The 15908-nt window shown below is 38.3% G+C and overlaps 1 pseudogene; it reads left to right on the plus strand.

Annotated features, from left to right (window-relative positions):
* The first annotated feature begins 2609 nt into the window (after positions 1-2609).
* Positions 2610-13281, plus strand: LOC107142790 (annotated as a pseudogene).
* Positions 13282-15908: the final 2627 nt, after the last annotated feature.

Raw genomic sequence — 15908 nt, forward strand, 5'->3', positions numbered from 1 at the left:
TTGGTCCACAAAAAAATAAATGTCCGTGGTCTTAAGCCACTGAAATAGTTTGGGTTATTCATTTCTACCTCTCAAACTTGAAAATCTGATCAATGTGATATTTATTCAATCTGAGCCACTTATTTGCTTCAACCTTCTAGTTCCTCATCTGTGAAAGGGGGACAATATGCATTCACTAAATAAATAGTGAGATTTGAAAGCAAAGTGGCTACACCATGCCAGGCGCATCTGCATGGGAGGAAGAGCGAGTCTCAGGTGTCTTCACTAACTGGCACCTGGAAGACCTTCTCAAGCTTGTGCGCTCCCAAGGGAGATATGTTCTTTCTTTTTGTCTGAATTATTACTTCTGGTTCAAGCCAACTCCATTTGTCAAGCATCTCTGATGGACAGCATTACTTCACAAGCATCAGGTCTACAAGGCTGTATTTTCTTGTTCTTGGTTTCCATTTGAAAAACTAATACAGGAGGAAAAGAATGGGCACTATGTACAACAGGTGCTCAGGTTTCTGGCCTGAAGCTCTCCCTGTTCCCGGAAAGCACATTGATACCTATCAGTATTTTAATTAATGGATTTGAATATTTTATGAGAGTTCACAAATCAAACCTAATTACTGGGCCAGAGAAAGCAATCTAGATATTTAGACCACAGGATAGGATCTTTTAAGACTATTACCAATTACTAAAATGTGGAGAAAAGTTAGCCAGTTATGAAAGTGGAAAATTGACAATCAAAGGGAAGCTCATTAAAAATAGTGTTAAAATATATATTAGCAGCAAATTCAGCAGTGATACTTCTCAAAATGGAGTCCTTGTATCACTGATATCAGAAATACCTAGGAATGATTATTACCCGGAAGGTTCTTTGGCTCTGCTAAGAACATACCTTCTTAGAATCTTTCACTGACAGATTAAAGATGTCCCAACTGAAAGTCCCCAGGTTCATTTCAAGATCTCGCCTTTTTAAAAACAACACTGTTATATTACTTCACTTCTGACATTAGTTATTGTAGTATGTATAATTTATGCTAAATAAAATGTATAATCCTAAATTCTGAATTTGATGACAGTTTTTACTCATTTGCCTCAATTCTGGCTGTATCATCGCAGATTATGTTTTCCTGTATTTGTGCTTCATATAAATGCCATTACACAGAATGCATGTGTGTGTTTATAAGCATGTGGTTGTAGTTTATTTAACTCATCATATTTTGGAAATTCAGCCATGTTGTTAGAGATGCCAGTTGTTTGTTCCTTTGTGCAATATTTCAAAGTATGATGACACCAGCATTTCTGTCTACTCTTCTGTTCATACAGGCATAGGCTATTTCAAGTTTGAGGCTGTTATGACTAAGATGTTATGACTATTCTTGTGTTAGTATTTTGTGTGTGTGTGAATGTCTATATGTACATCTATTTTTATTTCTTTTATGTCAATATCTAGGAGTCACATGGTAAACTACACATTTAAATATATGCAATGCTGCCAAATGGCTTTCTATTCCTACCGGCAGTATGTAAGATCTCACTTACTCCACATCTTCTCCAACACTTGGCATTTACCAGGCCTTTTTTGTTTGTTTGTTTTTGCCACAGTAGTGAGCGTGGAGGAGCTTAACATGGAGATTTTAATTTGCATTTCTTTGAAAAGTAATGTGATTAATGATGTACAACTGGCTTTTTATATGTCTTCTTTTGTGAACTGTTGGTTCAAGCCACTTGCTTCATTTTTTTTTCCTATTCTCAGTGCATTTTGGGAAAGACACTCTGGAGGTGATACTCAAACCTGGGGTGGAAGAGGCTTGGTCTTTAACTGTACTGTGAATGTGTTATGTGGAGTTAGGTTGGTTTATTTGCTTTCTCATACACAGAATAGGGCACCAACCTAGCTCCTTCATTCATTAATTTCCTTCTTATGTAAAGATAACCAGAGTGAGAAAAGAGTGAACAGCCATTTCTTGGAGAAGAGCCTCAGGGATGTGCGATGAAAATCACACAAACCAGACCTGCAGATTTTTGCATGGGCTCCTGCATTAGCACACGAAGCTTAGTGATTAAAGGCTATTTTGAACAACTGCAGAAGCAAACACGGAACCCTTCTCACCTTTCTTTTTTCTTGCTCTACCTTCCTCAATTCAAGCGCACATTGCTCCCCAGTTTCTGTGGCTGGGGAAGAAGATTTGGAAGGAACAAAAATACAGACACTAAAAGTCCTGTCTTGGGGCTGGGATTGTGGCTCAGCGGTAGAGCGCTTGCGTAGTACGGGCGGGACCCAGGTTCAATCCTCAGCACCACATAAAAATAAAAGGCATTGTATTGTGTCCATTTACACCTAAAAACTAAATATTAAAAAAAAAGTCCTGTGTCTTTTCTGGACATTTCTATGAAATACCTAAAAGACCCAGTTCAGTTGATTGAAACAAAGTTGTGAGGATATATGGTTTGCATCAGTTGAAGCTCCAGGTTGGTGAGAAGATAGCCATTGGAATAAAAGTGTGTGTGTGTGTTTGTATGGGGCCTTCGAGAGCCTCCCAGAGAGTTCCACATCCCCAATGTGACAGAACGTCATTGATTCACTGTGAAGCCCTAAGGAAGACTCTTAGACAACAACGATGGTGGACTCAGTAAACACCAAGTAAGACTGTTCTCCACCGGTCACTGCGTGATCTATTGTATTCTGATATCCACTCTAGGGCAGGGGGCAGTGGTGTGGGGTGATGCTGTTAATTGAAACCATTTTGTTTTTTCATCCACAACCAGCATTGTTAAAGCAACCTACAAGTTGAGTTAATATATGAAAAAGTGATGACATATTTCATTCTCACATGATTTTATGGGCTAAAATTTGTACTTTCTACACTAAAATATCATTAAGAAATATCCTAAGAAAACATATCTAACCCAGATAAGATCCAATGGAACCAAGTAACATGTATCCATAGAATTATGCCTCAGTTAGGCTGTCCAGAAACAATTCCCTTGGGCACACTTACTATTTTGGGAACAAGAGACAAATGTGACAGCCCATTGAGATACCTTATTTCTATCTATAAAACTGTATATGGAAGACTTGCTAACCATAGCATTCATTCTCAACAAATCTATTGTTGTCTTCAGAAATTCCTGAATTATACAATATCATCAGGTACATCATTAAAAATCACAGCAGCAGACATGACATATTGTGCCATTCCTACGCTAGTGACAGACCTCACACATTCTGCTGCTTTTTCCAGTAAATCAGAATCCTCCATAATTCAGATCTCTCGGGACCTCCTGATAATCTATCTGAAACATCAGTAAAATTGAAATTTCCCTGTAGCTCCTTTTATCGACACTTGGCTTATGTGGCCAGACTCTGACTCTTCCAGTGATAAATCTCAAGCCCAGAATGGAGAAGGCTTGATAAAATGTCATAATGACGTTTATTTCTTATTTATACTTCCACTTTTTACCTTAGGCACGTTATCTGGGATGTGCCTCCCTATCCAGCTTTACCTCTCCAGCTCTGACAAGTTGTATACCTCTCTTCCCTTTGTGGCTTCAATCAAGATACATTGAATCCCCCAAATCTTTACCACACCAGCCTAGGATGTGACTTCCTTAATAAGGCTTCTAAAGCATAAGAAGTAAAATCAAGAATTAATAAATGTGATAGATTCAATTTAAACAGCTTCTTCTCAGCAAAGGAAACAATTAATAATGTGAGGAGAGAACCTAAGGATTGGGAGAAAATCTTTACTACATGCACCTACAATAAAGCAGTAATCTCTCGGATATATAAAGAACTCAAACTTAACACCAAAAACCAAACAAAACAAAAAAAATAACCCAATCAATAATGGGCTAAGGAACTGAACAGACACTTCACAGAAGAAGAAATACAATTGATCAACAAATATATGAAAAAGTGTTCAACATCTCTAGCAATTAGAGAAATGCAAATCAAAACTACTCTAAGATTTCACCTTACTCCTGTCAGAATGGCAATCATCAAGAATACAGGCAACAGTAAATGTTGGCGAGGATGTGGTGAAAAAGGTACACTCATACATTGCTGGTGGGATTGCAAATTGGTGCAACCGCTATGAAAAGCAGTATGGAGATTCCTCAGAAAACTTGGAAAGGAACCACCATTTGACCCAGTTATCCTACTCCTCTGTCTATCCCAAAGGACTTAAAATCAGCATACTATAGTGATGCAGCCACATCAATATTTATAGCAGCTCAATTCACAATAGCTAGACTATGAAACTAACCTAGATATCCCTCAATAGGTGAATGGATAAAGAAAATGTGGTATATATTCTCAATGGAACATTACTCAGCTTTAAAAAAGAGTGAAATTATGGCATTTGCCAGTAAGTGGTTGGAGTTGGAGAATATCATCTTAGCAAAATAAGCTAATCCCACAAAACCTAAAGCTGAATGTTTTCTCTAATATGCAGATGTCAATTCACAATAAGGCAGGGGGCACTAGGGAAGAATAGCATTACCTTAGATTAGGTAGAGGGAAGTGATGGGAGGGAAGTGGAGGGGATGTGGGGGTAGGAAAGATAGTAGAATGAAACAGACATGATTACTCTATGTATATATGTGACTGCATGACCAATATGATTCTGCCACATGTACACTCAGAAAAATGAGAAATTATATCCCATCAATGTATGATATATCAAAGTGCACAAATGCATTCTACTGTCATGTATAATTAATTAAAACAAAAAATTATATATCCTCTTAATTTGTTATTCTCAGTCCCATCCCTGTGAATTTATATATACTGCTTTTCCTTGTTGCATCCTTCTAGAGCACCTTCTTATCCTCACCACTATTGCTACGGTGAGGCTTGGCTGGATGATGCACTTATAATTAAATTTGCTAAGATGAGCATTGGCATAGTTAGACTTTGTCTGTGTCACTCAGCTTCCAAGTCTTTGTTTCTCCTTCTCTGTGCTCCTAGGGCTAGCAGCCCATAAACTATAACTGTAGACCCAATTGCCCACTGATCTCTTGTTAGCTTGTGTCCCCAGGGACTGCTGATGGGAGAGGAAGTGAAAAGCTACCCCCACCCTTGGGTGGCAGCTTCAACAGTGGGAGCTGTTGAGCATATATGTGGTCCTCCCAGGTGGCTTCGTTCTCACAGTGCCCACATCATATGGTGGTGCGGAGCATCTATGCCCTGAGCATCACTGTGGTTTTTTCTTCTTCTGCAGCATCTTCATTAGTCTTAGCTGCTTGCAGTTACTAATCCATGACCATTGTACATTTGTCCCTCCATTCCCTCTGACACCTTTGCAAACAGTTACCTGCGTCAAATTCCTGGTTTTGAAATACCCAAAGATGCTTTTGTGTTCCTAACACAGAGGTGAAGATCAAACAGGAAGGTTCTCACTTATGTTTTGAAATCATTGTTGTGATCATGTTCTGGGGGTGTGTTAGAGTCTGTAAACAAGTCTGGATGGCACCTGGCAAAATGCCAGAGGGAGTGGTTTGTGAAGTAACACCAGCGAGCCATTAAGTGTGGAGATTCCTTATTGGTTGACTGATGTATCTAGTTTATGCTAATTAAGATAAGCTGTGCAAAATGTATAAATACCTCTGTTGTCCTACAATAAACGGCTCCCTCTCCTGCTGTCTCAACGTACACAAGTTGTTTGTCACCCCCCGGTTATTTTGCCCAGCCAGCCGGACTGCGGCAGGGTGAATCTCATCAGGTTCTCTCTTTTGGGTTTTACCATCATTTAATCTCTAAGCACTTGATTATACTCTTGAAGAGGAGTCATCAAATGTTGTGTAAAAAGAGCCAGCCAGTAAACTCGTAGACCTTATGGGTTGCACAATCTGCATGTGAGTACTTAATTCTGCTATATCATGAAAATACATAGATCAGCTGTCATGGCTGGGTTCTGATAACCATTTACACCAATGGACAGCAAGCTGGGTTTGGCCCATAAGTCATGGCCTACTGATCTCTGTGCTATGAGTTGAAAATGTAAGAAGAGTATTTAGAGTTGATAATCAATAAGAGAAAATAATTCATTTCAATCATTCATTTTTCTTCATTTATTGAGTTTTCAATTCATTTATTTTTCAGTTACTTATTAGGGTAAGTATGATTGGTAAAACAACTGGGATAAAATGATAGGTAAAACATACACATTTAATTTCTTAGATTAAAGCATAAGAAAATCCAATTTCCGAAAGCTCTGAAAACATCTCTCAAACTCTCAGGGCCAAGGATCTTTTTTATCAACTTTTCCTCAATCCTCTCACAGTGCCACCTGTCTTTGTGTAATCCTGTCATGACTTTAACTTCTACTTAAGTTCATGCAATGAAAGGACATTCATTAGACAGATGAGCATTAGCTTTCCACTCCAAGTGCAAGGCTTTAATCAGTCCTGAGAAACACTTAAAACACACAGAGACTCTAAATTGCATTACCCTCTGGAAAAAATATATCCGTTCCTCCATATAAATAACAATTCTCTTGTTCTTATCACGGAAGAAACACAAAAGATACCACTAGAATGCTTTCACGTATCCCCCCAAATAATGCCTATAATTAAATGTACCATGTACATGATTGAATAAAAATTCATGTATTCACCAGCTTTCTCCAAATAACACCATGATTAAGAAGATCAAAGCAACAGCTCATTTTGAGTTTTGAGGACTTTTTCCCAAGCACTATTAGAGTATCAAGAATAGAAATATCTTCCTTTATTCTGAAAAAATAACAAAGGTAACTAGAGCCTTCCCAAATTTTCAATTCAAAATCTCTTATACACTTACTCTCCCCAGATAACAATATAGAATGGATTCCAGAATTCAAGTTGTCTTTGCTTAATTTCTTAGATTTTTTTTGAAACAATTTCCAAGTTATAAAAATGTTATAAAATTACTGCAAGGAATTTCTGTACTTCTGTTTATCCAGAGACCCTGTTCAAATGTCAACAAATTGTCCTGGACAAACCTTTACAGAAAAACGACCCAATCCAGCATCAAGTTGTTCCAAGTTGTCATGACTCACTGGTCTTTATTGAGACCAGTTTTTCAGCCACTCCTCAATTTTTGTGGCCTTGACATATTTTTAAAGATGATAGACTGATTATTTTGTAGAATGTCTCCCCACTAAGTTTGTCCAGTGTTGTTCATGATTAGATCCAGCCTCTGCATCTGGGGTCAGAAAATTATATCGGTGCCTACTATCTGGTGACACACAAATGCTGATTTGTACTATTTATGGTGTTTTTAATTTTGATTAGTTCAAGGCAGTATTTTCCATTCTAAAATTTCTTATTTGACCTTTACAGTTAACAGATTAGTGTGTGTGCGCGCGCGTGTGTGTGTGTGTGTGTGTGTGTGTTTGAGAGGAGACAAAAAACTTTGACACTATACCAAATCCTGTTCCACATCCCATTTTATCTACTAGTTTTAGCATTCATTGATATTTTCTGCCCAAATTAATTCTTTCTATGATGGTTGTCAAATGATTTTTAAATTCCATATATATTTCTTTTATTATTGTAATAGAGTCTTGTCTTCTATTTATTCATATATATCACAGAAGACAACATGAGTTCTTAGTTTCAATGAGTATATTCCTTTACTCTGATTATTTATATTGAGGTGTAAATTGTCCCAGATTTGCTCAGGAACAGCCCCTTCCAAAAGGTTAGGAAACCAGTGGTAAGTTCTAGGTCCTGGAATAACAGCTAGATTTTTGACCACAATGATTTCTAAAATACAAGTTTAGGCTTTTAAAAATAACAAGTCAAATATTTCATGCCCCTGTGGATATTCTGGGTTAAACATTGTGCATTGCCTGCTCTTTAATTTACAGAACAGATAGAATCTCGTTATGTGAGCAAACACAATTGTCTCAAATCATATGTTCCTTGTTACACATTGCATGTTTGTGTCTCCCCCCCAAATCATGTCTTAAAACCTTAGCCTCCACGCAACCATGTGATGGTATTTGGAGGTGGAAAATTGGGGAGGTAAATAGGTTTAGAGGTAAATAGGTTTTAGGGATATTGCCCTTATCAGAGGAAGAGACCAAGCTCTCTGTCTTCCACATAAGGACACTGTGAGAAGGCAGCCATCTGCAAGTCATGAACAGAGGTAGTAGATCTGCTGGAACCTGATTTTGGACTTTCAGTTTCCAGGATTATGAGAAATAAATGTCACTCAATCTGGGGTATGTTGTTGAAGAAGTGTTAGCTAAGACACTATTTTGAAAAATCAATGTAATCACCCCTTATCCACAGTCACTTTCTGCATTTACAGGTACCTACAGTCAACTACTGTCTGAAAAAAAAATTAAATGAAAAATTCTAGAAGTAAACAATTTGCCTTAAATTTCGTGTTGTTCTGAGGAATGTGATGAAATCTTGTGCCATCCTGCTGCACCTACTTGAGTCTACTCAGGAACAATCCTACTCAGGAACAAGCACTGTCTCTAGTAAGATATTTTTGAGAGAAAGAAAGACCACATTCACATAACATTTCTTATACTGTGCTGTTATCATTGTTGTTTTTTATTATTGTTGTTGTTATTAGTCTGTTATTATTTTTCATTTACAAATGAAGCTTTACCATAAGTATATATTTATAGGAAAAATAGTATTTGTAGGATTTGGTACTATTCATGGCTTCAGACATCCACTGGGGGTCTTGGAAGGTGTCCTTATGGATAAGGGGGGAGACTTTGGTACTGTTTATAAAAATAAATTTAAAATAATTAAGGTAATGGAAATGAGCCACTATTGATTCTGTGAAATTCATCAAAAAATGCCATGTCCATATTTTGAAAGCAATGATAATAGCTCTTTATGTTTACAAAAGACCTTTGAAGTTTACAAAAATGCCTCTTCCTTACTTTTGAAAGGTAGAATTGATAGCATCTGTTCATTTCCCTTGTAGTTTAAGAATTCCAGATTTTTTGTAAAGCTCCCCCATCCCCCACCCCAGTGCCATCAGGAAATGTTGGGAAGGAGGAATCTGAGGATAATGAAAAGAACTAGAACAAAGACAGCACATTGTGAGTTCCCCGGTGTCATTCCTCTCTGCTACCATTTACTAATTAATGTAATCCAATCTGCACTTACTAAAAGCGAAATTGCTATTTTGGGCAACTGTCTCAGAGTGAGCCATCCCATGGGAAGCTGGGATATGAGGGACCTGATTGCAGGAGATTACAAGAGGCCTGTGTGTGCGTTTGCTGCAGCCTCTGGCTTCCAGCTCTCCAGGTTGGCCGGATTCACGAGTCCCACATATCTATTTGCTCAGCTCTTGCTGCTGGTCAAAAGTCTCAGGTTTCTTCAGTGACAGCAAGGGCAATTGAGGACTTTGGTCAATGGTTGCCACTCTGAAGTCTTACTAAAAGGCCAAAGTGGAAAGAGTACAATCTAGAATCATTTGACTCTGTCAATGATTCTAGATGCAAACCCTGGCTCTGTCCATTCCTAGTCCTAATGTGGTAACCAACATCAACTTGAGACCATTTTCCTCATTATTATTTAAAAATGTGGGTACTACAAGAATAGTTATGATTATATTATTCACTAAATGTCACATGAGTTATACACAATTCACCCTAAATAACAGAATTTCCTCCAGATTGAGTGCAAGATCTTTGCAGAGACAAGGTATATATTATGGTGCACTCAACTAACCAGGATCCTGATCATAAGAAAATGGGTTTAAGAATTCAGAGAAGGGACTTAATTGACTAGGAAAGTTTCCCAAGCAGAGAACAACATATATGGGCTCATACAGCTGGGTAGATTTGGAAAGTTGATGAATAAGAGGTGGGGGAAGCCATGGAACATTCTGCATTTCTCAGATTAGTTTAAGTAACAATAAAACAATCATTTGTCTGTCTACAAAGTGCCAAGAATGATGTTGAAAATTTAAATATGATATTAAATAAGACAAGCTCTGTGTTCATTTTCCAATATGCCACAGAAAAAGTACCACAAACTAGGTGGATAAAAACAACAGAAATTTATCACAGCTCTGGAGGCCAGAAGTCTGCAGGGGAGGACCCTCCTGACTCTTCCTAGTTTCCAATGGTGGCTGCCACCTCAGCAGTCCTTGGCTGGCAGCTGCCTGGCTCCTAACTGTCTCTATTGCCCCATGGCCACCTCCTCTCTGTCTCTCTTCTTAAAAAAGCACAAATAACTTTGGATTTAGGGCTCCCCTTGTCTAGCAAGACCTCATCTTAATATGTATCTTAGTTATAGCTGCAAAGCCCTATTCCAAATAAAGCCACATTCACATGCACAAAGGACTGAACTTCAACATGTTTTTTTTTTTTTTTTTTGGTGGGGAGGATGATGGGACCACAGGCTTTTCCTCATTTAGGAGTTCAAGTGGCAGACATCAAAATATAAAAATACATAATTTCCAAATCACATGAAACATACCGTTAGAGATCTACTCAGAGTCATATAAAATGCTGCGTGAAGAGTTCACTTAGATAGCAGGAGGAGATTGTCAGGTAGGCATCATGTTCTTTGTTGATGGGAGGGAAGAACAGGTCAGGAAAGCAGGGAGGGAGTTGTCACATGCTCCTGTATGGACACAACGCTACGCGACATTTTAACAGTAATGGAGTGGTGGCAGTTGGGGAAAGGCAGAGGGTGAAGTGGGCATCTCAGCAGGCTCACAGCATGGAAGCTCTTGTTTTACCAAATAGGGAAGCTGAGTCTTTGCTTCAGTCCTCCTCCAAGTCTTTACTGAATAACTATTGGGATATTCTGTGCCACATTGTGGTCAGGTCATCAGATGAGGTTAATGACCTTTGACTACCCTAATGTCAATAACTACAGTGGTCAAGTGTAAAAATTCATGGTACTCTGTACAGAAAGTGTAAGTGAAAAACAGTATTACCAAATTACAATGTTTTTTGAATCATGATTTCAAAATTGAACTGTCAGTGCTTGTAAGCATTTTAAGATTTTTTGGAAAAATTCAAAATGTAGGTACTGATTCGTGGGTACTCATTGACATAGCAAAGCAGGGGAAAAGAGTTTTTGTAGCATTATGGATCATATGTCAATCATAAGTATAAACATTTAAGTTATAAACTGTGATAAGCTACTAATTTTTTTATTAGAGTGTAGTGCTACAAATAGAAATGTCCCATCAAGGACTTTAACAAATGGATAGCAAAAAAAATATTTTAGGAACTGCAGCATCTGCTCCATAGAGAAAACCCAAGAATGTACAACCTTTATCACAGAACACAGTTTCTTCTTCCCTGGTATTCCCCCTTCGTGTTTAATTAATGGCATTTCATGCAAGTCCTTGCCCTAAACAACACTCAGTATACTTTGTTATCAACAGCTGGTTTCCTGCAGTGTGTCAACTGCAAATAGAGTAGAGCCCTAAGGACCACGAGGCCCCAAAGTGGTAACTGAGTGAACAAGGCTATTTGAGGCGCATTCCTTCCTGCTGAGTGTGGTGTCAGGAAAAGGCAGCTCTCCTTTCCTATAGCAAGACCCTCAGGTCCCCGTAAGGCTTGAGCAAGGGGGTGTGCAGGGCTGAGGGCACTTGAAGTGCTGAAGTCCATGTCCCCAAACACTACTTAGGACGGGCCTTATTTTTGGCTTTATGCCCTTCTCCAGTTTCATTTCCACTAAAGAGTGGCCTGAACTCTGTGATCTTTTCCATGGACACTTGTGGCTAAAATTAAATTGCAGAGTCCCGGTAAAGAATGAGCTCAAGCCCTTTCTAAAACCCAGTCAGCCACCCTAGAGGAGCATCCCTTATCAGAAAGGAAAGGAGAGAGACTTCCCTTATATAGGATGTGTCTCTGGAAGGAAAGTAAAAGAGATCTCAAAGATCCCAACTTCTAGGGAGAAGTCTGAGACTTACATGATGAATTCCACTGAAATTTCATTGCTTTTTTAATTGAGTAAGAAAGATGCTGACAATAGCTATTTTTATATGACTCAAGTATCATCTACTAGCCCCCCCCCCACCATTTATAACAGAGTAACTGAAAAATTTAAAGTTTGTCTATTAATGTTTCATTCTTAGAACTGATCAAAGATTATGTATCAGATGGATAGATACAATTCTTAAACTACCAACCCTTCTACAAATGTTATCTTAATAGATCCTCACAACCTCTCCTTGCTTTACTGGATCATGTGATCCATTATTTGGTCATTTTAAAGATGAATAAATTGGAAATGGCATTTTCCAGCCAAGTATGGGAGCTCAGCAAGGCGCATCCACCTCTAGCATCTTAGTTCTGGACCCACCCAACTATGATTAGCGATTGTTCTGCATCCGATACTGCACTACAGCAAATTCTATTTGTCCACATTTTATCCCAGATTTGTCTAAATAACATGAAGCCACATTCTAAGGGACCTGAATTTTGAGGTAGACACAGTGAAAAGCATAGCAACGGGACCGCTGAGTTCTCCGCAGCAGGGGAAAGCTGGGGACCAGTTCAGCAGAACATGCCTGGACTCTGCAGTGGGTTTCTAGCACATTTGATTCCCCCCTGGCTGGAAACCAATGCTTCTCTTAGGTGGTCTCAGCCTTTGGGGCATTGCAAGCTGTACACTTCGAGCCCCGCCAGGTCTGAGGAAAGCCAGTGATGGGAAGTAAATCAAGATCTCATTAATACCATGCAAAGTCCATCAGACTTCCATAGGATTCCATAGGAATTTCATAGGAATCATTCACAAATAGAACTGATGAGTGCGACACTTAAAGAAAGATTAAGCAAAATAAGATTTTCATTTAATTCCTGTCTCAGTGTGGTAGAATGCCTTACAGTAGAGAATGAAGAAGATGAACAGAATTTTTTAGAGAAACTGGCATCTTCAACAGAAGAAAACTGGAATTTCAAGTTTTAAACACAGAAGCAGTGAATCTGAAGAAAATGCCTATTCAAAAACACCTTCAAGGACATCACGGCATGCAAATCTGAGTCTCTTGATTTTGTCACTGAGGATCCTAAGCAAGGATCAAACAAAACAAAAAAAGCAGAATTGGTGAAGCAGGTTCAGGAGGAAGAAGATCTTCTTTGGAGGCTAAAACTAGTCAAAATGCATAGATCATAGAACAACCTGTCTCAGTTACAGTTGTTAATAATGAAGTAGAGAAGCTGTAGCCAGCTGTTGCTTTATGAGCTGCAGCCAGCTATGTCTGAGGAGGCCAAGAAACTAAGCCTTACTCACTTGATAGACCACTATGGGTTGGATGATAAATGGCTATATTATAATAGAAGTGAAAAAGAATCTGCAGGTGTTTAATTCATAATTTTTTTCTTCAGAAATATCTTTGAGAATGACAACTTAATGACATGATACTTACACCTTTTAAAGGGGAGATAAGCACATAAGGGCTTCAAGGAAGATATCTTGATGACCATCAGTTTAGGACACTCTCATATATAAATTTTAAGTTCTAAAATTAAGTTTAGTGTTTTGGATAGGTTTGGGGAAAAAAATAACCTTGACATTAAAAGAATAAAATTCAAATCATGCTTAAAGAGTAATTTGGACAGTTCTGCGAACCAGTTTTAGTTGTGCTTTTTGTGGCAAATAGTTTCATTTTTAATGTTATAAAGTATAGTCCAATCTACATGGGAACCCCTGAGGAGTTGTGCCTTCTAGTGTCTACCGGCCAGCCTGCATCACTACCGCTGGAAGGTTGGGAGGGATTATGCTTTGGTGTAGTGTTGGTGTTTTGTTTTGCTTTGTTGTTTTTAATTTGTTCTTTTTAGATATACATGACAGTAGAGTGTATTTGGACATTTTATACATACATGGAGGAGTATAACGTATTCTAAGTAGATCCCATTCTTGTGGCCAAACATGAAGTGGTCTTGTGAGCATGTTCTGGTCATGTATTCATATATGAACACAGGAAAGTTATGTCTGATTCATTCCACATTTTGGTGGCTTAAAAGTGCCTTTCTCTCTTTGAAGTTTATGAAGCTTGTTTCCATTCATTTCCCACATCTTTTCATTGGCTGATCTAACAGGGTTATTAAACTTATCTGTCCAATTTTTTTTTAAAAGAAAGAAAGATGAAGAATCTGGAGCCCTGATAAACAAAGTGTACTGTTTATCCCAAAGTGATGTAAGACTTCTGCTCCTTTCAAAATACTGGTCATCATCCCTCATACAGTGCTATTCCTAGGCAGGGAAGGAAGCTTTGAATTCTGATTGGCAAAAGAGAGTGTAATGTGGTGGTGATTTCAAGTAGCTTCTGGTGGCCTGGATCTACAAAACAATAACCTTTTGATTTGTGTCTGTTTATCTGTCCATAATGCAGGCAGCATACTAAGGAACACATTTTACCATGGTCAGAAAGCTTACTACATTTTCCTTTATCCACTTAAACATTTATTTACAATTCTATCTAGTCATGTCTTTTTTCAAATGCTTTTCCATCCCCTGTACTCATTGCTTACACAATTCAAGATAAGTCTCACGTAATAAGTCATTGGAAATCCCCTCTCATCCAGTGAGGGAGCTGAGCCAAAGGAAAGCCAGCCCCTAGGGGAAGATTCCAGAATGCTGAAATAAACATGAAGTTCCAATATGGAAGTGGACCTCTTTTTAATATGCTCTTACTCACAATCAAATACGATGATTAGCTTCTTAGCAAACACTTGCAAACTCTTCTGTAGACATAGCTAGAAACATTTTGTGTCATTGTTTATCATGACTAAAAATGCCCTTTTGCTTAACCTCAAGCAAAGAGTTAAGTCCATAATCCACAATATAGACTAAGAAAATCTATCAGATCCTCAAGAGAAGGTATCTAACTTATCTGTTAAATCTACATCTCCACCCTGAGTGTATATTACATACTAAGAGATCATTAACTATTTATTGAAGAAATCAATGTCAAGGAATAGGTGCTTTAAGAACTTGGTACTAAATAACTTGCCTAGAAATATGAGATGTGAGACATACAGTAAAAGGAAGTGCCATGTGAGATGCTTCTAATGCCTGGCTGGCTTCAGTGAGCTATAGATTACAGAGGATTGAACCAGTAAGAGAGGGCTCAAGTTCAAGTCAGGCTAAACCCACCAATGCTGGGAAAACATCTGAATTTGCCTGGGACTCAGTTTCATGTTTTAATCTACTAATACACACAATAACTCAGAAAAGTCAGATAAGAAACTTCTGACATGCCATCTAGCTCCAAACATTTATTAGCCTTTTCATGACCTGTATTAGAATATTGCTAGTTTGACTTATTTTGATAACAGATCCCAAATGTTTGTACTTTGAGAGAATTCTTGATCATCCCAAATAAATGTAGTTTTTTTAGTTTGGACCTATAGTGCTTTCTGGTAATCACATCTGTGAACAACTACTGCTTCTGTGTATTCTAAGGAAATACACAGGTGCTGGCTTCTTGCTTGACACATGTCTCTATATTTCAGCCTTCCCCATGTCCTAACACACAGTTATTGAATTTCCAAGTCTTACTCAAAGAAGGGTGGTGCTAGAGAGGACTTACCTCTGAAGAATTAAGAGAAGCCCAAGAATTAAGAGGTCATGAGCTATGTGATCTCCTTTGTTCTGCAAGGTGGCTTAGCTTAAAGAAAGCAGAATGAGCTCTTGTCCCCATGATTTATGGGTTGGATTCTTTCATGCCTAAGAACAGGCACCCGATTCTTGGAAGGTGGGGAGGCAGACAAAGCAATAACTTTGCCAGCTCAAGGGCCATTCATCTGTAGGTTAATGCCACAAAGAATTGTCATTGAATGTCAAGCAATACATGTTGGAATTGTTTGCTGCTATTTCAACGGTCTAGCAATATGAGCTCTGGGGCATAAGAATCGAAAATGCCATTTGTGATGCTTCTAAGCCTAAAATCATTAAGTGCTTATAGAGCATTGACCTGGGGTTAGAAGGTG

The sequence above is a fragment of the Marmota marmota genome, unplaced genomic scaffold (genome assembly GCF_001458135.2).
Source record: "Marmota marmota marmota unplaced genomic scaffold, marMar, whole genome shotgun sequence".
Classification (NCBI taxonomy): Eukaryota; Metazoa; Chordata; class Mammalia; order Rodentia; family Sciuridae; genus Marmota; species Marmota marmota.